Source organism: Herpailurus yagouaroundi, unplaced genomic scaffold, assembly GCF_014898765.1.
Source record: "Herpailurus yagouaroundi ecotype Mexico unplaced genomic scaffold, PumYag 29, whole genome shotgun sequence".
In the NCBI taxonomy this organism is placed as follows: domain Eukaryota; kingdom Metazoa; phylum Chordata; class Mammalia; order Carnivora; family Felidae; genus Herpailurus; species Herpailurus yagouaroundi.
The window spans coordinates 113,359,095-113,383,051 of NW_024412377.1; the positions used below are offsets into that span (position 1 = coordinate 113,359,095).

The 23,957-nt window shown below is 39.2% G+C and overlaps 1 protein-coding gene across 2 annotated transcripts in view; it reads right to left on the reverse strand.

Moving 5' to 3' along the window:
- Positions 1-23,957, reverse strand: part of RAB3C (RAB3C, member RAS oncogene family) — a 303,174-nt gene that overhangs the window by 128,349 nt on the left and 150,868 nt on the right. The window lies entirely within an intron of this gene.

The following is a 23,957-nucleotide window of genomic DNA, read 5'->3' on the forward strand; positions in this document are numbered from 1 at the left end:
TCACCCATGCAATATTCCTACTGAGAATGCATGACCTGATGCTGACCACAAATAACTATCAGACAAATCCCAATGGGAAATGTTCTACCTTAAAAGGTGTGTGTGGGAGGTGATATTCTACATTTCTGAAGTATCAATGTTAGAAAAGATGAAAAAAGGCCGCGGAAATACTCCACGTCAAAAGAGGCTAAATAAACATGCCAACTAAATGCCATGCCGGACCATAGACTAGATGCTATAAGGAAGGGGGCAATGTTATAAAGCACATTAGTGGATCAGTTGATAAAACTGAGATATAAAAGGTAGATTAGAGGATTCTATCAACATTGAAAATAATCTACTATTGCTAGGTAAGAGAATATCCACAGGCGCCTGGGTGGCGCCGCTGGTTAAGCGTCCGACCTTGGCCCAGGTCATGATCTCGCAGTTTTTGAGTTCAAGCCCCGCACTGGGCTCTGTGCTCTCTGTGCTGACAGCTTGGATACTGGAGCCTGCTTTGGATTCTGTGTCTGCCTCTCCCCTGCTCACTCTCTGTCTCTCAAAAATAAACATTGAGAAAAAATTTAAAAAAAAAAAAGGCTTGAGAATATCCACATTCTCAGGAAACATATACTAAAGTCTGGGGTAAAGAGCTATGATGTTTGTGCCTTACCATCAATTCCTTCAGAAAAAAAAATAATAATATGTATATAATCTATATGGAGAGGAAGAGTCATAGAGAAAGAGTGCCCGCAAGTCACATAGATAACTATGTAAAATGTTGACAAGTAATTAATTCTGCGTAAAAGTTATATAGGTGTTCTTTGTACTGTTTTTTATATTTGCAACTTATCTATAAGACTGAACTATTTCCCCCCAAAAAAAAAGAGCAAAAAAGAAAGGTGGCTAGAAATATGTCATAATGTACCAATAGTCACAATAAATAAAAAAATTACTTTATTAAATAATACTTGCCTGAATTTTAATACTTCATCTGCTTCAGAACATCATATTCTTTTAGTTTATACATTTGTATGCTAGAATTTCGTTGAAATGCAAAAGTGAGAGTATAATGTCAACGATGATGTGCAAGTGTGCAAATTACTGCAGAGTGTTCAGCAGTCCCCACACTTAGCAGTTCTTTGGGTTCCAAAATGCCGCTCAGTGGGAATTTTGGGGGACGGGAGTCTCCCTGCTGCCTTGTGGCTGGACAACAGCATCACCAAGGAGCAGCAGGTTCCTTCCTCCCGGCATCACAGACCCTGTCAGGAGGCATTCCCCTCCCTGGATGCTTCAATCATCCAGAGGCCATCAAGGACTCCTGCCCTGCCCTGCCGGCTCCCAATCCTGACCTCTTGTGCTGTCCAGCCTGCAGCAGTCTCTTGCAGTAGCCCAGGGAGACAGACATTCAGATACGCAATTATAAGGAGTAACTTACAGTTTATAACTGTACCCCAAACACAAATCGAACACAAACACAAATGACTTCACAATTTGCAAACCACAATACACAAAGTATATTCTGCCCTGAGGAACAGCAATCTATGTCAGATGAAAACAAATAGTCAGATTAAAGGAAAATGTTAATTGGAAATAGCCAATTAAGCTTTTATTACATCAGATTAGTTCAGGCTTACAACCACATTAAATCAGGACATCAAAAGGCATTGCCCTAGAATAAGAAGTCAGAAAGTAGCAGTTTCTTCTGGAAATTATCTGTCTGTGTCCTTCTGTTATCCTCCTTAGGAATACAGCCCTCTTTGTCACAGCCTTGTGTGGCCGCCTTCTTTTGGGGTTGTGTAAGCAAGCAATCAGAGAATGATTTCCAGTTGTTAATGTGTCAGCTGTCAGCTGCAACTTCATGTCTTAAATTCAGCATATTAAAGCCAATCTGATTTTTTTTCTCACCTTTTTTTGGTTTCCTTGCCTATGTTGCTTGCAATTTAACTTGGGCTGGCATAAAACGTTTTATTGATTTGTGCAGGAGTAAAAAAAAAAGGGGGGGGGGGAGGGGGAAGAAAAGAAAAAAGAAGAAGAAAAGGAAAAAGGAAAAAAAAAGGCCAAGAAAACCCACAAGATTTCTGGATGAATGCTGGGGGACGGAGGATGGAGAGGGTCACAGGCAGTGCTCAGCGTAACAAATACTAGATAGTGAAATTTGTTATTCTGTTTTTTGTGCTTCAGTTTTGTGTCTTTCAAGAAGGAACACACAGTTAACATATTGAACATGAAATAAACATTTCTGGTTCCTCTTTGCTGTTGTCACTCTTCATGGCTAGTACAGTTGTATGAATATTTGTCTGGTTTACTCTTGGCTGGGGTAATTACCATTGCGGGTGTGTTGGGCAGTGTGTGTTGTCCCCCACCCCCAAAGACAAATATTACCTCTCCTTAGTGTCTTCCTTACTAACTTGGCTCTGGGCTATACACATACTCATGCTGTGGGTCACAGCGACCCTCACCTCTTTTCATTTGGGCAAGCATTTTTTTTCACATCTACTATGTGTAAGGTACCTGAGTTGGAAAAGGTTGAACTAGAAATCATAGTAAGACATAAGACTGAGACTCACAATAGCTTGCCCCTCTGACAATGGTATCTGGATCACAATCGTTAAATTGCTCTGCTTACATAAATTATTTAGTGAGTTTCCACGGGACCTTTGTTAATAACATGGACAGTATAATAACTGTGCTTGAAAGTGGAAGTTTCAACCAGGGAGACAGGGAGTAATTGCACAGCTCACTCCATATAACACAAGGATGACCATTAACCCTATAAGTGCCAGAACTGAAATCTTATGATGGAAAGTGTCCACAAAATATTGTGTATATTTTGCTCCTCTCTTGGAACCAAAGAATTGACCTGTCCCACCTCTACCTATCCCCAACTCCAACCCCAACCTCCAGGCCTCCTTCACCCCTCCCCAAGTTGAAATCTAGCACCTGACAAATTTTCTCTACCACCGATGGAAAGTCATGCTTCTTCCTCTATCCTCAACAAAGAAAATAAAACCTTTCAATGCTGAAATATTCATACATTCAAACATTCACCAAATTTTGGACAGGTGGGAAGCCAAGGGTTCCCAAGGGGTCTTCCCTCCCTCCCTGTCCAGTCACACACAGCTGTCCATCAGCCCCGTGACGCCCATTTTATCCCTGACACCACCAACACAACAGAATTGTTTATCTTCCTTTCCCTTTGTTCCAGTTCTTCAATTCTTGCCTCTTATCACTTCTCCCATGCTTCTTGCCTTTGTGCCTTTTATGAAAAGGACCAGTGAGCAAGGGTGCTCCTTCCCCTCCCAGCCTTCCCCTTCTCATCCTGGGCAGACCAGATACTGATCCAATGTCTGAGCATCTCTTTAGTTGGCTCCATCTCTCCTTAATGCTGACTTTTCCAGACGCTCAGGAGTCCCTTCTTGCCTTAAAAGCCTACTGGAGATAAGGGGGATAGTTGATGGTATAGAATTATTTCTGGATCTGAACAGTTTCAGGGAAACTGGAGATTCTGGGTAGTTGAGGATTTATCCCATTATAAATTGATAAGAATTTACTAGGCATTTCTTAAAAGTTATTTTTAAGAAATGACTGCTTAAAATCTATGATGATTCAGGAATCAGAAAAAAGGCATGTGAGATTTCTGCCCCCATTTTATAAAATTCTTATATCTTTTAGGTAAGAAAAAGTTAAGTCTATAGTTCAGTTAAAAGATGCCTCTACATAAAGATCAAAATGATAATCTCCACTGGCTTCCTTCACACATTTCAAAATAAATGCAGGCTCCAGACAGGACACCCACCTTAGCAGATAATTATTTTCGTTCAGCAGCAGAACATCAAGCTTCAAATAACTAATTGATTCAATGAATATTTATGAATCTTGGAGGGTGTTTAAACAGGCTCAAAACATCCTATTAACCGCTTTTGCACTAGGAATGTAATTTTTTTTAAATGATTCCTTTCCACTCTTGAAGGTCCAGGTTAAAACTGACCCTGCCTGCAATCCTGAAATAATGGCTTCTGCAATAAAGCATTTAGCCTAATTCCTTACATGTAGTTAAGTTGTCGACAACTATTTTCAGATTGGGAGTAAATTTCCATAGTATAATATTTTGGCAAGCTGGTATATGATTATATTATTCAAGTAACACACTGTATTTTAAACTGATGAATAAATATGCATTTTAGGTAGTAGCTGAAAAGTAATAAAACTGAGCAAAGTAATATGAAGGAATTTCAGAGCTCTATACTTCCCCCAAAGCTCTAATACCTCTGTCTTGTTTGCTACTTCACTTAACAGCTGGACGAAGTCCATCAGGAATCAATTACCACTTGGAGTCACACAAAAGAGATAAGTGCTGAGAATTCTCATTGACTGGAAATGCTGGTATATCACAAAACCTTAAACATGAACAGTTTAAGATGAACATACGCAAACGTTCCACTCGGAATATACATCATTCCCTTTGAAAAAATCTTTTTTGCAGTTGATTCAATGAGTTTTCTACACTGTGCTACCTGAACTATTCTTTTTTTTAAGTTTATTTATTTTTTTTCAAAGAGAGAGAGCACAAGCAGGGAAGGGGCTGAGAGAGAGGGAGGGAGAGAATCCCAAGCAGGCTCTGCACTGTCAGCTGACCTGAGCTGAAATCAAGTCAGACACTTAACCAACTGAGCCACCCAAGCACCCCCGTGACCTATTCTACCCAAAGAAATCATAAAGATGTGATACACACACACACACACACACACACACACACACACACACACTTGAATGTTATGCAGTCATTAAAAAAAGAAAAAAAAGAGAGAGATCTTGCCATTTGTGACCGCATGGGTAGACCTAAAAGGTATTATGCTAAGTGAAATAATTCAGACTGAGAAATATAGACACCATATGATTTCACCCATATGTGGAATCTAAAACAACAAAATAAATGAATAAACAAACAAACGAAACACAGAATCAGACCTGTAAGTACAGAGAACAAATTGATGGTTGCCTGAACTTCTCCTTACAAGGATATTCTTTTGGGACACTGTCCTGTTGGGAGTTTTCAGGGTTGGCTGAATTCCTAAATCCCTTACAGCTTATTAGGGGCTGATATTTTGGTCTTTCCCCAGCAATGAGATACAGTTCTATTATTAAGTTATAGCAGAAGTATTTTGTGAACTGAGCTGTTACTTCTGGTATATCTTCTGGTAGGGGATACCGCTGAGCTGACAGATTTGGTCCTGCATACTGCATATTTACAGAGTTTAGGAAACTGGCAGTTACTAAGCAAGTTCCAGAAGTGATTTCATTATGTAGTTATCCGGAATTTCACTTACATGCCATAGTTTGAGTAAAAGAAACTTCTTCTTTTTTTTTCTAATGTCTGGAATAATTTTATTACTAGTTTAAGAAAAGTGTGGAGTTCTACATCTGTTTAACATTTCCCTGAGTCAGAAAGTACTCACAGTAAGCACACTTGAGTCTGAAAGCTGATTTCATATTTATTTTTGCATATTTTTGCTCCTAATTTTGCTATTTTATTTTGAGGTATAGCTGAAAAGACAATGTTTGAGAGGCTTCAGATGAAGGCAAATCAACAGCAGCAATTCTGACCCACGTTTAAATCATTAATTAAGAACTTTATTTAAAAACACTAAAATGGCAAGTTTAATTCCATGTTCTGAAAAACAGTTAAGTATTTCGCAAACATAAGGCCAAGCAAGTCTAACAAACTCGTCATCCACAATCACTAAAGCCAGGAGGTTGGTCTCCCTCTCTCAGACTTATCACCATGCATGGCTTCTGTCCAAGCCTCTTGCTTTAATCTGTCTTGTGTTCTGCTTCCGAAACGTGTCTCCAAATCTCTGACTTAGATCAATGATTATTCCTTCAGTGAGCTGCTTTGCTGGCTGTGACTCATGCTTGATACCACTTCAATCCCTCAACAAATGTTTACTGAGCGCCCACTATGTGTCTTCAGGCACTGCTCGAGTACTGGAGATACGCTGTGAACAAACAGGCCCTCTTCAATTCTGCCTGTGGCTTTCTGTGTCAACTATGATCTAGACCAAACTGAGCAATGGTCAATATCTATATATGATGGCATAACTTAAAAAAAATTTTTTTAATGTTTATTCACTCTTGAGAGAGACAGAGACAGAGGGTGAGCGGGTGTGGGACAGAGAGAGAGACACACACACACACAGAATCCGAAACAGGCTCCAGGCTCTGAGCTTCCAGCCACAGAGCTGCGGGGCTCGAACTCACAAGCGGTGAGCCATGACCTGAGCCAAAGTCGGATGCTTAACTGACTGAGCCACCCGGGCGCCGCATAACTTTTCATTTTAATAAATACAGCACCTCTTTCAAACCTAATCTAGTTTTAAATCTTGTTTTTCAAAGAAGGTATGGATCACGATGAGCTACAAAGGTAAAAAGTAAAAGTTTTGCAATGTAATTAAAAGACTCTACTGGCTGAGGAAATAATTTCCATATATATTAATAGAAACCAGTTAATTGCTTTGGAGAGTCAGAGACCTAGTTTCTTCTTCTTTTTCAAAGCCCTTTTAACTTCAGAGTTTCAACTTTTTCTAATAAATATTTCCTAGAATTTCTGTGTCTATTACAAACAGCTGTTGAATGCAAGTCTTCATCAGCTGATCTTTGAATAGAGTACGTGGCCTGCAAAGAAACAAGCCAAGACCAAGTAATGATTCATTTCAACACATACATCACACATCCATTCTCCAAGGCCTTAAAATTGAGTTACAAAGAAGAACAAGATCTCTTTCCTTGAAACACTCACAATAACAAGAAGTAGAAAGTACCAAATATATAACTTATTATTTCCTTTTTCCCCTAACTTTCCCAATTTCTTCTCATTCATTTTATGGGTTTTTAAACTTCCAGCCTTCGGAAACCAGTCCCTTGCCAGAGTGAACATTATATAAAGCTGGATCAGTGAAAGGGAAGACTAACATTGAGGAACTGGCCACTCATAAATAACAATATATTATAAAGCGCCAGGTGTTAAAATTACAGGATACAAGTTCAAAATACAAGACTAGAATGACAGAACAGAATAGAGGTCCTTGGAATGGAGCCAAGTCTATATGTGTACTAAATTACTATGTGAAATAAAATAATGGACAAATAAGTAATGATTAACAAACATAGATTAATCATGGATGAAATAATTTGTTGTCATACACAACCATAAATTCCAGATGGACAAAAGAATTTCATTAAAAACAAATCCTCAAGCTTAAAAAAATTGTAAATGAGCTCATGAGGACTGAGCAAAAGAATAAATTATTAATGGTAAAACTAGCAACTGAAAACTTTGTTCACCAAAAGCCTCCAAATAAACAACGTACAGTTATTCCTGATGAATATGATCAGTTTCAATAAGACAAACCAATATCGTTTTATAAAGAGTAACATCCTCTGTTCATTGTATAAATGGTTAAAAGATGTAAACAGTGACTCATATCCTTTGGCAGACCTTATATTCATCCTCCAAGACTAGCTCAAGGTCACCTTGCTCTCTGAATGCTTCTACTCCAAGCAGAGACAGCATGGCTCCAAGTGACTACTCCTAAAGACTTCATGAGACTCTATTTTTTATTCTGTTCCATTGGAATTTATCCTTTATATGTTTGTTTCTTTTGATAACTCATCAGCTAATTATCTTTTCATTCCCAAGCCCTCACAGGATGCATGCTCTACTGAATGAGTGCTAGATAAATGTTTCGAAAGTGAAAAGAAAATTCACACTGAACCATTCATTTGGAAAAAAATTTTTTAAGAGTCAATTTCTCAGTACTGGGACTTTTCGAAGCACTATGAAGGAAAGATGGGGAAGGCAAACTATAAAAAGTAATAGTCTGAACAACCGCTTCTAGCATGGACAGAACAGAAAAAAAGGGAATAGGTGCTAAATAAAATTCTACCAATAAATGATATTAGTTAGGAGGGAGGCTACTTTCTGAAGCAAATAAACCTATGGCACAAACATGATAGAAATTTATGCCTTGTACACATAATGTCCAAAATGAATGTGGCTGATTGAGGAGGTCAGGGGAAGCTGTCTTTTCAGGAGTGATGTCTAGAAACCCAGGCACCTTCCATTTTCTGGCTGTACCGCCTTGACCCTGGTCTCTAAGATTCTTCATCAAGCCCACTCAAAAAGGAAAATAAGGATGCAGAAAAGAAAAGTAGCACACACTACCTTAGCTGGCATTCTGCTGGTGAGAACAAATCACATGGCCCACCGAGGTATAAGAGAACTGGGAAACGCAGTACATCACTGCACCTATGCCCCAGTAACTATGCTACCTGCAGCATAAATCTGATGGAGAGTTAGCCATCTCCACCTCATAAAGATTCCCTACACTTTCTGGTGAATTCTTTCTAAATGGATATCTACATACACATGCATACATATATACATATATATTTCTTTATCTATGTACAATTAAGTTTTGAAAGATACACACACTCATCCACACACACAGGACTTACAGATCTTTGGGAAATGCCAAGTTGGGGCTACAGGCAAGCCAACAAAGAGGTATGATTCCTCCCATGAGAATGTTGAGTAGTTGTACTTAACACTCTCAGTTCAATTACATTCTATCTTAGAGCGACAGTTCCCAGACTTTTTGAAATAGCTACTCTTTATACTATGAACCAGGCACTGCCAAACAACGGCAACACTAAAAAAATGAGGCGGGGTTCTTATTACCTCACAGGAATTACCAGTTTAGGGGAGAGAAAAGACACAAAAGCAGGTAATTATAATGTCAAGGATAAACACAATGACAAAAAATGCATAGATGATAATGACTAAAGAATTAATTATCTTTATTGTTCTTAGTATTTTTCTAGCATTCTCTCTGGATTGATAGATAATTTTACTTGAAATTCCTTCCAGATAATGTGGAATAGCCTATGCCTTTTAAAGAATTTCCTAATCTTTCTATTAACAAGTGTGAGGGCCAGCATAGGGGTAAAGTTCTCTACCTTTCTAACATCATATGGTGTTATATGATGGACACATGCAGTGACAGTAAAAGCTCTTTTTGTTTTCGTCACAGATGACTCTAAATGTATTGTTTAAAGGCCTGAAAGAATTAAAGAGTTTATTTAATAGAAAGGCGGACTGGACATAGACGATATCAAATCTCAGTTGGAACCATTTAAGCGCTAGGGAGTTTTTTAAGATCTTGAGAGTAACGCTTGCTGTAATTTTTAAAAAATGTTTATTTATTTATATTGAGAGAGACAGAGAGAGAACATGTGCAAGTAGGGTAGGGGCAGAGAGAACCCCAAGCAGGCTCTGCGTCAGCGCAGGGCCCGATGTGGGTCTTAATCTCACAGACTGTGAGATCTTAGCCATCCCAGGCGCCCCAAAACGCTTGCTGTAATTTAAAATAAATGTTTAGTGAGTATTTACAAACTAAATTACTCGGAGCTGAATATTGTTAAATTTATAGTGATTTACTTTATGTCGTTCCACACTAAAGAATTTCATAATTCTATTGATAGCAAAAGGGATATTTAAACAACAAGGTGATCACATATATATATGATATTTTATATGTTATTCACAAAAACAACATATCAGTAGAATGGGGTGGGTACCATGTAAAGGGTACCAGTGAACCCACATTATGCTGTTTTCTCTATGAAAGTTTCCCACCTCAGCCTTCAGACGTTCATACTCTTTTGCCAGAAATAATAAATATTTTGACTGAATAACAGCAAGCTTTTGGTTACCAGCTGTGACCTCTAGAAAAATGGTAGAAGCAGATGGCAGGAAGCAGGGAAAGGGAAGTTTAATGGAGATGTGTTAGAATGTCAGTGTTTTAAATTTTTTTGCACTATATTCAGGTTGTCTACATATTTTTTTTTTTAATTTTTTTTTCAACATTTATTTATTTTTGGGACAGAGAGAGACAGAGCATGAACGGGCGAGGGGCAGAGAGAGAGGGAGACACAGAATCGGAAACAGGCTCCAGGCTCTGAGCCATCAGCCCAGAGCCCGACGCGGGGCTCGAACTCACGGACCGCGAGATCGTGACCTGGCTGAAGTCGGACGCTTAACCGACTGCGCCACCCAGGCGCCCCGGGTTGTCTACATATTTCTAAAGAACAGGCTAGCTGGATAAAATACAGGGTGCCCGGTTAGATGTGTTCAGATAAACAATAAATAATTTCTGAATATAAATATGTCCCAAATATAGCATGGTAATACTTTACTTAAAAAGTATTCATTATTTACCTGAATTCAAATTCAGGTGGACAGTTTATACTTTTATTTGCTAATTGTGCAACCCTACTGAAAGTTCCAGTACAGATCCTTTACATGTCAGCATAATACATGTCTCTTGTTGCCTTAAAATCTCATTCAAAACAGATTTGGTCAGAAGCAAATTAGAAGGTGTGCCTGGGTGGCTCAGCCAGTCAAACGTCTAACCATCCAACTTCAGGTCCGGGCATGATCTTATCATGGGTTCGAGCCCCGCATTGGGCTCTGTGCTGACAGTTCAGAGCCTGGAGCCTGTTTTGGATTCTGTGTCTCCTCTCTCTCTGCCCTTACCCCACTAGCACACTATCTCTCAAAAATAAATAAATGTTAAAAAAAAAATTTTTTTTTAAAGAATGTTAGAAAAAAATGGAGATTTTGATCGTAGGTGAGGGATCAGTGAGAGCTGTACCCTCTCGCAGTATGGCTTAATGTGAGTGAGATGGCTTGGTATTTCTGTCAGAACAATCACAAATGTCAAGTCCACTGCTTTAGTTTTCCTTTCCACTGCCCCCTTGCCAGCTTTTGTATGTGTCGCCTAAGGGGCAAATTAACAAGCTCAAGGAACCAATCAAGCAGTTTTCTGATACAGAAACAAGGACTCGAGGGGCGCCTGGGTGGCGCAGTCGGTTAAGCGTCCGACTTCAGCCGGGTCACGATCTCGCGGTCCGTGAGTTAGAGCCCCGCGTCAGGCTCTGGGCTGATGGCTCGGAGCCTGGAGCCTGTTTCCGATTCTGTGTCTCCCTCTCTCTCTGCCCCTCCCCTGTTCATGCTCTGTCTCTCTCTGTCCCAAAAATAAATAAAAAACGTTGAAAAAAAATTAAAAAAAAAAAAGAAACAAGGGCTCGTGAAATAATTATCAACGATAATTAAAATATAAATATCTTTATATATGTAGAGTGTTACAGCTTTGGAATCTTTTCAGAATCTATAATCACATTGGATTTGAAAACTGACTTTGTGAAACACCTTCCTATTTGAGACTCCAGTGACACCGAAGACTGAGCATGGTGAGATTAACATGGAGATGATCAAGATGATTTGGCAGAAGAGGGGAGACTCTCTCAACAGCTAAGTCCAATAGAAGGGTCTGGAAACCCGAGCCCTTAGATGAGAGTGACTTCTGACCTTCTTGCCAAGAGACCCAGGCAGATTTAAACCCATTTGTAGGTCAATGAGAAATTAAAGGTTAGGAAGAGAACATAATTTGTTGGCTAAGCCAGATGGACTCATTGTTAAAGAAGCAGTATCTATTTCTGCTTTAGCCTCCTGTGCATTACTGCGGCAAAGCTTAAATAAGAATCAAAGGAAGCCTCCCTCCCCCACCAAGAAAAGATATACATGAGACTCTTGATTCCAGAAAAATTGTGTGAATTCCCTCTGCAGCTGCAGAAGTGGCGTGAAACAAATATTGCTTTCCATCCTCGCTGTCAAACACGTACCGTATGGATGAGTTAATTATTATGCAAGATGGTACTGAATCACAATGATGTGTAGTGGCTGCTAATGAGAAGTCATAAATCAAAGTCCTTAATGTTAAGCTCAGGCTACAAGACGGAGTTCTTTTGAAATGTCATAAGGACAGCTTCGTGTATGTGCATATATGCGCAATCACTAGCTCTCAGAAAGTTGGCTGCTTCCTGATACCCAGTTAAAATATTCAGCATATAACCCATCTGTCCTTTGTCATGTCTCTGTTTTCCGTAGGTCCCACATATAGCTGAGCTCCTTGCAAAGGTGATGAGAAAGGGTGGGCGGTAAGCAGCCTGAAAATGCCACAAAATGATTCTGGCTCCATGTGTTTATCCCCTGACAGACTCTTTACAGGAAGCAAAGCAACTTGCTGGAGAATGAGAGGTTGTGTTTTGTTTGTTTGTTTTCCTAGCCTCAGAGGGTAAGAAAAAGTCTCCCCTATCTATATTCATCATAAATCCTTTATAAATTGGAGGCCAATTTGGAAATATAAAATTCTCCGTGTCAAGTGCAAGTGTTCCCATCTACCCTAGCAAATCAATTATCAATTTACATATTCTGTGAATTGTTTTAATCTGATTAGTCCCTGGAAAGTATGAAAGAAATTAGCTAACAAAATGTGTTTAGGGAGGGAGAAAACCCTGTAGAAGAGGGAGTTATGTAAGCAAAGGATGGGCATTTGTTTTCCCATTCATTCATTCATTCATTCATTCATTCATCAATTGTATATTGGTTGAATGTCTACTAAGTATAAGGTTCTTTGAGACATCCTTGGGTAATAGACAGATAGATCTAATTCATTCTCAAAACTCAAGGACTTTATAGCATAGTAGTGTAAACGAAGAGGTAAATAATGATAACACAAGGCAGGATGAAATAAGTGCTTATAAAATATATAAAAGGCATTGCAGGGGAAGCCCCTGGGAAGTAACTGATTCTGGACCAAGAAGTCTGGAGGAAGGAAAGATAACCAACATTTAACAAACACCTAACTCCTGGCTGGCCTCAGTTAAGACATTATCTGCATTATCGAGGAGTAGGATGTATGTGAGTTGACTTTTGGAGGAAGAAGAGGACTATAGAGATCTACAGTAGAGACCCTGATTCTGATGGAACAGTAGAAGTAGCAAGGGCACCGCACATTTGAGTAATGATCCGTGGTCTGGTGTGGCTGGAGTGAAGATAGGTACACGTGGTTGTTACACCTCATCTAGGTTTGGAAGAGCAGAATGGGGCCTTTGGAAATTGTAGGGTGTCTAGCATAAACACCCTGGCCACTTGGAGAGCACAAAGGGAAGGGAAGAGCTAAGAGACTGACTGAGAAGTCAACTCTAGGGTTAAGGTTGATTCCATAATAGTGGCCTGGTGACCAGAGAACTAGCTACATGTCTTATTTCCCCTGAAAGACCCCAAAGTTTGTGAGGCATTGAAGTGACTGCCATGCAAAAACCCCTAATTGCAAACAAAAGAGAAACAAACAAAAAACAATCCTCATTGGTTGCAATGAATCTTGTATGCTATATTCAGCATACTGTGGGCTTCAGATCTAAGTTTTTAAATGTGTGTATATATATATATATATATATATATATATATATATATATAATGTTCACAGGTATCTGGGTGGCTCAGTCGGTTAAGTGTCTGACTCTTGATTTTGGTTCAGGTCATGATCTCATGGTCGTGAGATCAAGCCCTGTGTCAAGCTCCATACAGAGCCTGGAGCCTGCTTGGGATTCTCTCCCCTCCCCGCCCCGCGGCTGTCTGCCCCTCCCCTCTCCTCTCCTCTCCTCTCTCTTCTCTTCTCTTCTCTTCTCTTCTCTTCTCTTCTCTCTCTCTCTCTCTCTCTCCTCTCTCTCTCTCTCTTCCTCTGCCTCTCCAACTGCTCATGCTCTTTCTCAAAAATAAATATTATATATAATGTTGATATATATTCACATATATTATATATACATAGTGTTTAGGAAGCCACAAGCCTGACTGTATCCCTGTTCGGCTTGCTTAGAAGTTCAGAGTCTGGCCTCACCTCTTCTCTGAGTAATCATCTCATCAAAGAGAAAGATGAAAACCTGAAAAGAGTTAATATGTACTTGTCACCTCTTGCCAAATCAGCAACCAGGTGCTGCTGCTGCTCCCAGACTGAGTTCACTGGAAATGCCACACAGGGCTGCTAAAACATGTGACTAACACACATTTGATGAAGTGTTTATCACAGGCCTACTGAAGCCCCTTCCATTCCTGTCCTTCGGCCATTAATGAAAACAGTCAGTGAATCCTGGGCACCTTTGCAGCAGCTGCACTGATGATAAATTCTTATATAGGAAGTGCTTACTACTTGTCACTGCATCTCTTGACCCCTTCCAGGGGAAAATCCTTGATTTGACCCATGGGTTCAAGCTTATGTTTCTCACACTGGGAGGAACTCTAGAAAGAGCCCCTCCCTCAGAACACAGCTGGCTCGGCTGTAGGTCCTCAGAGGACCAGGACTTGTGGTCTGAATCCTTCTTTGGTTTGAATTACTGATCCATATTTAGACTCAGTGCTGTGCTTCGACCTGAATCACAGAATTTCTGAGGAAAAAAAAAAAAAAGCCTAGCAAACAATGTAGCATTAAGATCTAGCCGAAACTGGAAATATGTGGGATAGAGTTGTCATTTTTAATGGATTGGTTTTAGAGGTAGGAGCATTAAAAATCATTCTGCAAGGGGTGCCTCAGTGGCTCAGTAGGTTAAGTGTTAACTTCAGCTCAGGTCATGATGTCACGGTTTACGAGTTCAAGGCCTGGCTCATGCTCTGTGCTGACAAGGCTGGAACCTGCTTCAGATTCTGTGTCTCCCTCTTTCTCTGCCTCTCCCTCACTTATGTGCGTGCACGCTCTCCCTCTCTTTCAAAAATAAACATTAAAAAAATTTTAAAATCATTCTGCAAAATTTAAAAACACAAGGGTTAAGAAGTTATATAAGATACATTTGTGTATTTCCCCAGAATGTTATTATTAATACATGTGTGTCCAATTCCAATAATATGTGATGACACAATTGTCTTGGGAAAAGCTCTCATCTTTCAATGTAAGTTCATACTCCAATCCCTTGGGGAGACTTTTTTAAAAAATCCTGAGGCTGGGGTAACAATGGCCGAAATTCTAATTGAATTACTGCATAGGACAATATACCTTGAAAAGATGTCCAAGTGATTCTAGTGTCAATCTGGACCGGAAACTACTGTTTGATACAGATTGAGGGCAACATAAAGTCCCTTAGTGTCTACAACATGCCAGGTACATTAGATCTTCTCCTCTACTCCTCACAGCCATCTTGTAAGTTAGGAATCCTTTACCTCTTTTAAATATAGTCAAGTAAGCCCGAGGAATTTTAAGCACTGTGAAAGTTCCAAGGTTATACAGTATTTTGGTTTGTTGAATTTGTCTAACTTTGAGGCAAGGGGCTTTCATTAAGGGTCTGTGAAGCTCTCACAGCTCTCCTCACCAGCCTGAGTCCTCAGCTTGGCACCTCTTGCCCTTCTGAAAATGGAGACTTAACCAATAATCCTGCCCCTTCCTACTGCCTTTCTTGTTTCCTCCCGAGATCTCTGTCTCTGTTGGTTTTAAATTGAGGGAATTAAAAAAAAAAAAAAAAGAAAGAAAGAAAAAAAGGCAACTTTTCCTCCTGGCTTAAGGAAATTTCTCTTAAAATAAGCTGTTTTATCAAGCTACATAAATTAAGTCCCCTTTGGTACTTTTCAGTATATATGATAAGGTCATAGGATATAAAATTCTGTGTGCCAGCAATTCAGAAAGGACTCATCTCCAGAATATAAACTCTGAAGGCAAAGATTTGCATAAATTACCATAGTAATATACAAAGTTCACAGTGTATCAAAAACAGAAAGGAAATAATCTCAATTATGGGAGAGCACTGATTTTTTTCATATTCCTTAAATATTTGATATGCAATTAGGAAGTGCTGGGTTGTGGAGTGGGCACAGCTACTTTTTACTATACCTAACTCTTTGAATGGCAGGTAACAAATCTATCAAAAATGTCATGTTTAGGATCAAGTCCAGTGGAATTCAGCAAAGGTGTGAGGTTGAGAGAAGGGGTTTGATAAGAAATGGGGTTAGGGATGGAGTAGGAGGTAAAAATATTTGTTGTTCTATTTGCTCATAAAAAGAATGCTTTGACATTTTGACGTGGGCGTTCTGATGAGGGCTATTTCCACAAAATCCGGTCATGTTGGCCTTATCTTCAGTGGGAATGAAACTGATTTGGATATAGCAAAATTTGGAAAGCCAATGAGGGCAAGAGAAAAAAAAAAGGATGCCAAAGGGAAAGTGAGATGCAAATAAGAATCATGGGAGGGCCCGGGGAGACCATCTGGTGACGGTGTACCCAGGTTAGTCAGCCCTGCAGGGCTCCTTGGCAAGGCTGCTCAGGGCAGTTTTCCAAGAAGTGGTCTTCCACAGTAGTGCTCTAATTTTAAGTAGTGCTCTAAAATATCTCTTTCCTGACTCCTCAGTCATTTTAGTGACTCCTCAAACCTAACAGTAGTCATGGGAAACCCTGAATTTGTAGCCAGCTGCTCAGAATAGCCCTGGGGACCCCCAAACTGAAGTGAGGCCAATTTTGTGGAGGACTATGCCCTTAATCTTGAGTGTGGCTAACTCTGGGTAGACATATGTCAGGCTGACTACTCAAAAACTTTTAATTGCTGTGAGTATTTTGTTAAAAAAAAAAAAAAAAAGCCTGGAAACCACTTAGGAACCACCTTGGCCTTTTGACATTTCTCCTCTCATCTGCCTTCTGTTGCTTTCAATATGCTATGGGAAGGAAAACTGTAGAAACAGCCAAATTCATTTGATATTTTAAATTAAAATTAGGTTATAGGATATAACAGACTTTAAGTGAGAACCATCCTAAGGGTTATTATATAAGCAAAGAATATGAGATTGATGGCATGAAGGCTGTGATATATGGTTGGGCTGTTTATACGTCCTTTTAGTTACACCATGATTCTTGCTCTTGCTTTGGAAATTGATAGTACAGAAAAGGAAAGGTATTGACAACACTTAGTATGGGCTCTGCCTAAATTTAATGGAATCAGACATTATACACCATGACCCAACTTCTGGTGATAAAATATAATCCTCCCATGATTAATACTGTGTTATTTTTCTAATTTTCTGAATAGTTTCCTTGAATATTTCTTTATGTCTTTTTTCCCTCTTACTTCCTTCCTTTTTCTTTCTTTTCCTCCCTTCCTTCCCTCTTTCCTTCCTTCCTTCCTTCTTTCCTTCCTTCCTTCCTTCCTTCCTTCCTTCCTTCCTTCCTTCCTTCTTTCCTTCCTTCCTTTTTTTGTTTTCAAGGAGTGGGTATGTAGGAGGTTGGTTTACAACTAATAATTAAGATAATTATATTAATGAACGGAGTTGCAAAGATAAATGACCAAGCCCTGCCCAATGGTAAATAAGCAAATGAGGCTCCAGAACCCTCCCACTAGAGTAAGGAGTCCTACACTAGGCAAACAATGTCAACTATTTAGAAATAAGTACAGATTAGACTGGAGTTGTATCAATTTAGACATAGTAGACTTGGCCTTTCCATTCATTTCACAATTCTGAGTGCACATGTATTTGCTCATTGGGAAATTAGAAAATGAGGATAAGTAATAGGTATCAGGAAATACTAAACATATTCACTGAGATTAGAAAGCAGATTTGGAGGCCATATTCATGACAGACCTGAAAACACTAGTAAGGTTCAAGAAAGCCACAGGTATAACTGTTCCTTTTTATTTTTTTTTTAATTTTTTTTAACGTTTATTTATTTTTGAGACAGAGAGAGACAGAGCATGAACGGGGGAGGGGCAGAGAGAGAGGGAGACACAAAACCGGAAGCAGGCTCCAGGCTCTGAGCCATCAGCCCAGAGCCCGACGCGGGGCTCCAACTCACGGTCAGTGAGATCGTGACCTGAGCTGAAGTTGGACACTTAACCGACTGAGCCACCCAGGAGTCCCAATAACTGTTCCTTTTTAAAGCCTAGAAATCTGTTTTCTAAATCCAATCACCAACAGTCCCACAGACTTGTTTTTAAAAAATAATAATCAGCAATACCACCCAGACACCAAGATGAACATCTACACCTGGAAAATAGGCTCTTACCACAATCGCCTTCCCTCAGGTGATACGTGACAGGTATAATTATTGTCCTTCAAGACCAATCTATTCCCCAAAGGCAGGCAACTAATTTCAAAGAAAAGAAGGTTTATTAAAATAGGTGGAAACCAAGAAAATCCTATGAGAAAATACTGGCATTTGCAATAAGTAGAGTCACACAAAACTGCACAAAAGTAGCTGCCAGGAAGTATATTTTCAAAGTGCAAGAGAAGCAGAACAAATAGCAATCATGTTTATATAGTACCTTTTATCCAAGAGCCCAAGTCTTTTATTTAATCTTTATATTCCCTATATAGGCTGACTGGGGTAAGGCTGCGGCAACTAGAATTTAGCTTCCAGCCTTTAGGTTAGCATTAATATTTACAGAATAGTAATTGCCACCTCTGAGTACAGTTGAGGTTAGGTGGGTATCAAAACACAAAGTCTTATGGGCTAGGCTCCAGTCTTCAAGACTTTTCTCATTTCCTAGGTCACCAGAAAAAAAAAAAAAAAAAAAAGATTCTTTTTGACCAGACGAGGAGCCCATATTTGCCTTATAGGTCTGGAGAGATATTGGGTCAAATGAAAGATCTTAATGAAGATCTTTAATTCAAAGCTTTACATTTTGTAGCGTGTCTGTATTCTTCATGCAGCTAAGTTTTATCTCAGTTGCCAGCCTGGGGAATTCATTGAGACAAGCCAGGACCAAGTGTAGCAAATGAGTGAGTGGAAAAAACCAACAAAGAAGCAAGAAAACCCAGAGGCAGACAGTGGTTAATTGGAAACAGAAACAGTAAGAAAAAGTTTGAACTGATGAGCAAATATTTCCCATCGGGTTAGATGACATTTCTCATTCTTTTTAGGTGTCCTGAAAGATGTGCTACGCATTTGTTGTGCTAACTCACTCCCCAAATAAGTTCTCCCCTCCAAAAAGAGAGATACAAACAAACAAATAAACACACCAAAACCAAACCATCATAGGGTCAGAATGTATTACAGACACTAACAAATTAACTTCAAGCCACTTTGCCCAACATACATACTAAAACTTTTAATTTCTCTTTATTAATTCTACTCACATATATCCTCTCCATATTACTGAAAAGCTGGGGGAATTTTATAATAAAGAAAAAATTTTGGTAAAATAGGCATTACCTCCTTAACTAGATTCAAATTGAAAGTATTGATTTATTTTCATCTTAACTGTCTGTTACTATTCTGACCCTTGTCATCAGTTTTCTGTTGGACACATAACTGATAAGTGCCTGGGACTGTGCTGTACTACAAAGACAGAAAATGAATAAGACCTAGTCCTATATACTTGTCTTTCTGTTATGCATGCATTCATTCACTCAACAAATATCACCTGAATACCTAGCATGTGCCAGAGACTGTTCTAGACACATGACATAATAATGCATAAAAAGGACAGAGATTGCTGTTCTTTGGAATTTGCATTCTTGCTGGGGAGACAGACATGATAAATAAGTAGATTATAAAATAAAAAAGGGTTGCAATATGAAATAGAGTGGGGGAGGAAAAGGCCTTGCTGAGAAGGTGATATTATAGTGAAGCCAAAGGAGGTGAGGGGAGAACCAGAAGGACATCTGGGAAAGAGACTGCCAGGCAGTAAGAAAAGCAGGAGCAAATGCTCCGGGGAAGAATAATGTCTGGCTTGTTCTAGGCATAGCAAGGAGGCTGTTGTGGCTAGACCAGGCTGCAAGAGGTCAGAGAGGTGGTAAGTCAGTTGCACCAGATATCATAGGCTCTATAAGGGCTTTGGCTTTAATCCAGGAGAGATGGGAAGAGTGACATGATCTGATTTACAGTTTGTAAAGCTCCCTCTATGTTCTGGGAAGATTCTGGGGGCTGGGACAGTGGCAGAAGAAGGGTGACCAGTTAGGCTATAGCGACAATCCAGAGAGGAGAGGATGGTGGCATAAACAACGTGGTGTCAATGTGTTATGGCTTGAATTGTATCCCTCCAAAAATGTCGAAGTTCTAATCCTAAGAACCTGTGAATGTGGCCGTATTTAGAATGAGGAGTTTGCAGATGATCAAGTTGAGATGAGGTCATTAAGGTGGGACTTGATCCAATATTACTGTATCTTTATAGAAAGGACAACTTTGGGCACAGAGGGAGACACATACAAAGGAGAGATGATATGAAAACACAGGGAGTAGATGGCCATCTACAATTATAGTATGCCTGAGGCTACTAGAAACTAGGAGAAGGGTCCGGAACAGATTCACTCTCACAATACTCACTCTCACAGCACCAGTATAAGACCTCCCAATACTCTGATCTGGGACTTAGAGACCCAGAACTGTGAGACAATAAATTTCTGTTATTTAGCTAACCAGTCCGTGGACCTGGCTATGGCAGCCCTAGCATGCGAACACACAGCGGAAATGGTGGGGTAGGGGGATTCTGGGTATACAGTTGGTTCTCATTATTCATGGATTCTGTATTTGCAAATTTGGATTCTGTATTTGCAAATTTGCCTACCTACTGAAATGTATTTGTAATCCCAAAATAAATACTCATGGCGCTTTCACAGACACTTGCAGACAAAGGCAAAGTGATGAAAAATCTGAGTGGTCTGATTCCCACATATTCCCAGCAGAGATTGTAAAAGGCCATGCTTTGCCTTGTTTCGGCTTCTCCAGTAAATAATGCTTTTCCACAATATATTTAGCACCGTACTTTTCACATTTTGTGCTTTTTATTGGTGATTTTGCTGTTTTAAGTGAGCTCCAAGCATAAAGCTGAAGGGCTAGCTGGTGTTCATAAGTACCAAGGGGCTTGTATATGCCTGTGCAGGAAAACATGCATCAGATAAGCTCCATTCAGGTATGACTTTGTTGATGTTGGCCATGAGTTCAAAGCTCATGAATCAAGAATACATATTAAGTAAAAAAGTGTCTTTAAGTGGAAACACACCTAAAACCAAGTGCGTATTGACCAGCAGGCAAAAGTGTGGCCTGAGGCTCACAGCAACCTAACCCTGAACTTTCCCTAGGCAGCAACAATTCAGTAGTCGCTAAATGAACATTTTTGGTGATTTCATAGAGCATAACAACCTTGGACAACAAGAGTAGACAGTATTTTGAAATTAGAGCCAAGATATAACAGCAGTTATTGAAGCACTGGGTGTCGGCTGTCAGAAAATAAAGAGTTAAGATTAACCCCAACGTTTTTGGCCTGATAAACCAAACAGGAAATGGAAGAGACAGTTGAGAGAATAGACTGTTTATTTCAGTATTTTTGTTTGTTTGTTGTTTGTTTGTTTTTGGAAGGAGCTGTGGATTAGGAGCTATCTATTCTCTAAATGTAAACTTGAGCTTGAGTTGCGTTATCCGTACAAGAAAAATGTTTTAAGGCTGGTTCAGAGCAGCACTGAGAGACTGAGCCAGTAAGATCCAGGGAGAGGAAAGACTCCTTGATGCCCACTGTGCAGTGGTGGGGAGCCTTGGGCTCAGATGTCTGTGCTCTAATCCCAAAACTGCCCCCTTTGAGCTGTGACAGAACTGATTCTATAGTTGATAGGACCCTTGAACAGGATTAAGAAGCCCTGAACAAAGGCTTATCTTTGCTGTTACTATAAAGCTAAAATTCATATTTAATATGATAGCACCTTCGTTTAAGACCATTATATATTTTTGGATTAAAAAAAAAACAAGGAAAATTGCAGAGGAAGAGAATATTTGAAGGTGAAATTTCATTCTGGTTCTAGCACATCTGCAATGGTACCCTGAACGTCATAGAAATGAATTATTTAAAACTGGTGGGAAGACGGTGTTAGACTTTTATCCTCACTCTGGTGGTTTTTTAAAAAATATCAATCTGCTCACCAGATTTCCTGCCTTAAAAAAATTATATTTAGAGTTCCTCATTGTGTCATAAAAAGCCGAATGTAAATAAATAAAGTTGGAGGAGATAAGCCAGTGACATTCTCCTACAGGAAATACAGCAGCCTGTGGCCATGCCATACTTAGAACAGAAATGCATTTAAAGTCAGGAATGAGAAGATTTTAAGTCAAGTTGAAAGGCACTGCAGTTGGCATAGATATTTGAGTCTTAGCTGCTGGACGTTTAGGAAGAGCCATGGCAAGAGATCCAAATTCCATACACCCAGGGCCATGCTCCAACTGAGACCCAGGGAACTTGTGGGCTACCACTCACTCACCTGAGAAACATTTCAAAGGCAGTGAAATTTGCAGTGGTGATTTTGGGTTTCTAGAACTATCTGAATCTATTTGGTACCTGTTTCTCTAATAAATTATTTATTTAAAAAATAAATATTTTTAAAATATTTATTTAAATATTTAAATTTAAATTTATATATTTATTATATAAATATAAATATAATATAAATATAAACATATTTATTTAAATATTTATAAAAATTCTTTTTAATAAAAAGAGGTAAGATCTTTTTTTTTTTTTTTTTTTTTTTTTTTACAGCAATGGAGCCACTAAATTCCTACCTTTGACTTTGCAATTGCACACAGTGTTCTCCCTAACAAACTGCAAGTTTAAGCAAATGGGGATCTGGTCAGTTAGTCTACTTACTGACCATGATTTAGACATATTTTCACCATGTGGACAAATCCAAAGAACCAGTGCAAGCCTCACTGCAGTTCCCAAGAGGGTTGTTTACAGCCACCTTACTTTATCACATCTTTTTACAAAATACTCCAATCAATTCAATTTTTTTTAATGTTTATTTATTTTTGAGACAGAGACAGAGATGAACAGGGGAGGGGCAGAGAGAGAGAGGGAGACACAGAATCCAAAGCAGGCTCCAGGTTCCGAGCTGTCAGCACAGAGCCCGACGCGGGGCTTGAACTCATGGACCATGAGATCATGACCTGAGCCGAAGTTGGATGCTTAACCAACTGAGCCACCCAGGTGCCTCTCCAATTAATTCAGATAGCCCCATAAGGTGTACATTTTCCATGCAGGTTTCACTCACTCATTCAATAAGTATTTCTTAACCAGCCACTCAGTGCCAGGCCCTGGGGTAGGCCCTGGGATGAAAAGGTAAAGAAGATAAGCAAAGTACTTGTCTTTAAGGAACATAGAATTCAGCAGGAAAACAGAGAACTAAATAAACACTTAGAATATATTATAAGACATACATGTGATAGTGTTTTGAAAGTATACTGCAGAAGCAGCTAAAAGAATCTGGTATTTGAGAAAGCATCAGAGAAAATTATGAACAAGCTGAAATTTGAAGGATGAGAGGAAATTGGCTTGATCTGCGTGGTGGTTGGAAGGATGTGATTTCTTATAGAAAGTAGAACATGTTCAAAGGCCCAGAGGAGGAGAACCCCAGAGGTATGAGAAGTTCAAGAGACCAAAAGAAGTCCAAAAACTAGAAAGACTTAACACTTATAATAATAAAAGGTCAGTATCTGTAATCCAAAATATTGGATGCAGTATAATTATCTGAGGCCCTCTTCAGAGTGCATAACCTCACACTCTCTTCTACCTAAGGTATAAGACAGAAAAATGATATTGAGGGAAGACAGTCTAGATAGCATAGAATCCAAGTATTCACTTGAGAGGTTACCATTCAATTCTTGGATTGTTAGAGACTCCAAGAAATCTATGTGTTCAGATTGTAGTATTTGCCTAGCTTCTTAGAGGGCCTTCACTGATATGCTCTAATGTTTGCCTTCTGTGTTTTGAGGGCACTATAAAAAAGGAGTTTTGTGAGGTCTTTTTAGTACTAGTTGTAAAAAGCCATTGTTGACATAAATCCAATGTGCCTCCATATAAAAGACATTTCCATCAGAATTTATTTCAAAGAAAATTTTCTTTGTCCTGGGGGATTAGTATGGTATTCCCCGCCCTCCTATAATGAGAGCTATATAACACACTGTGTTTACTTTTTTTCCCCCCAGCTTTGATTTTCACCTTGATTTCCAGGAATTTCAGAACAAAATTTCATCTTAAATATAGTAACAATTTTATCTTTGTGATTTCCATAAGCTTTGTAAATTCTCTGTCAGACACCTTTTATGTGCTCTTTCAGATCTTGC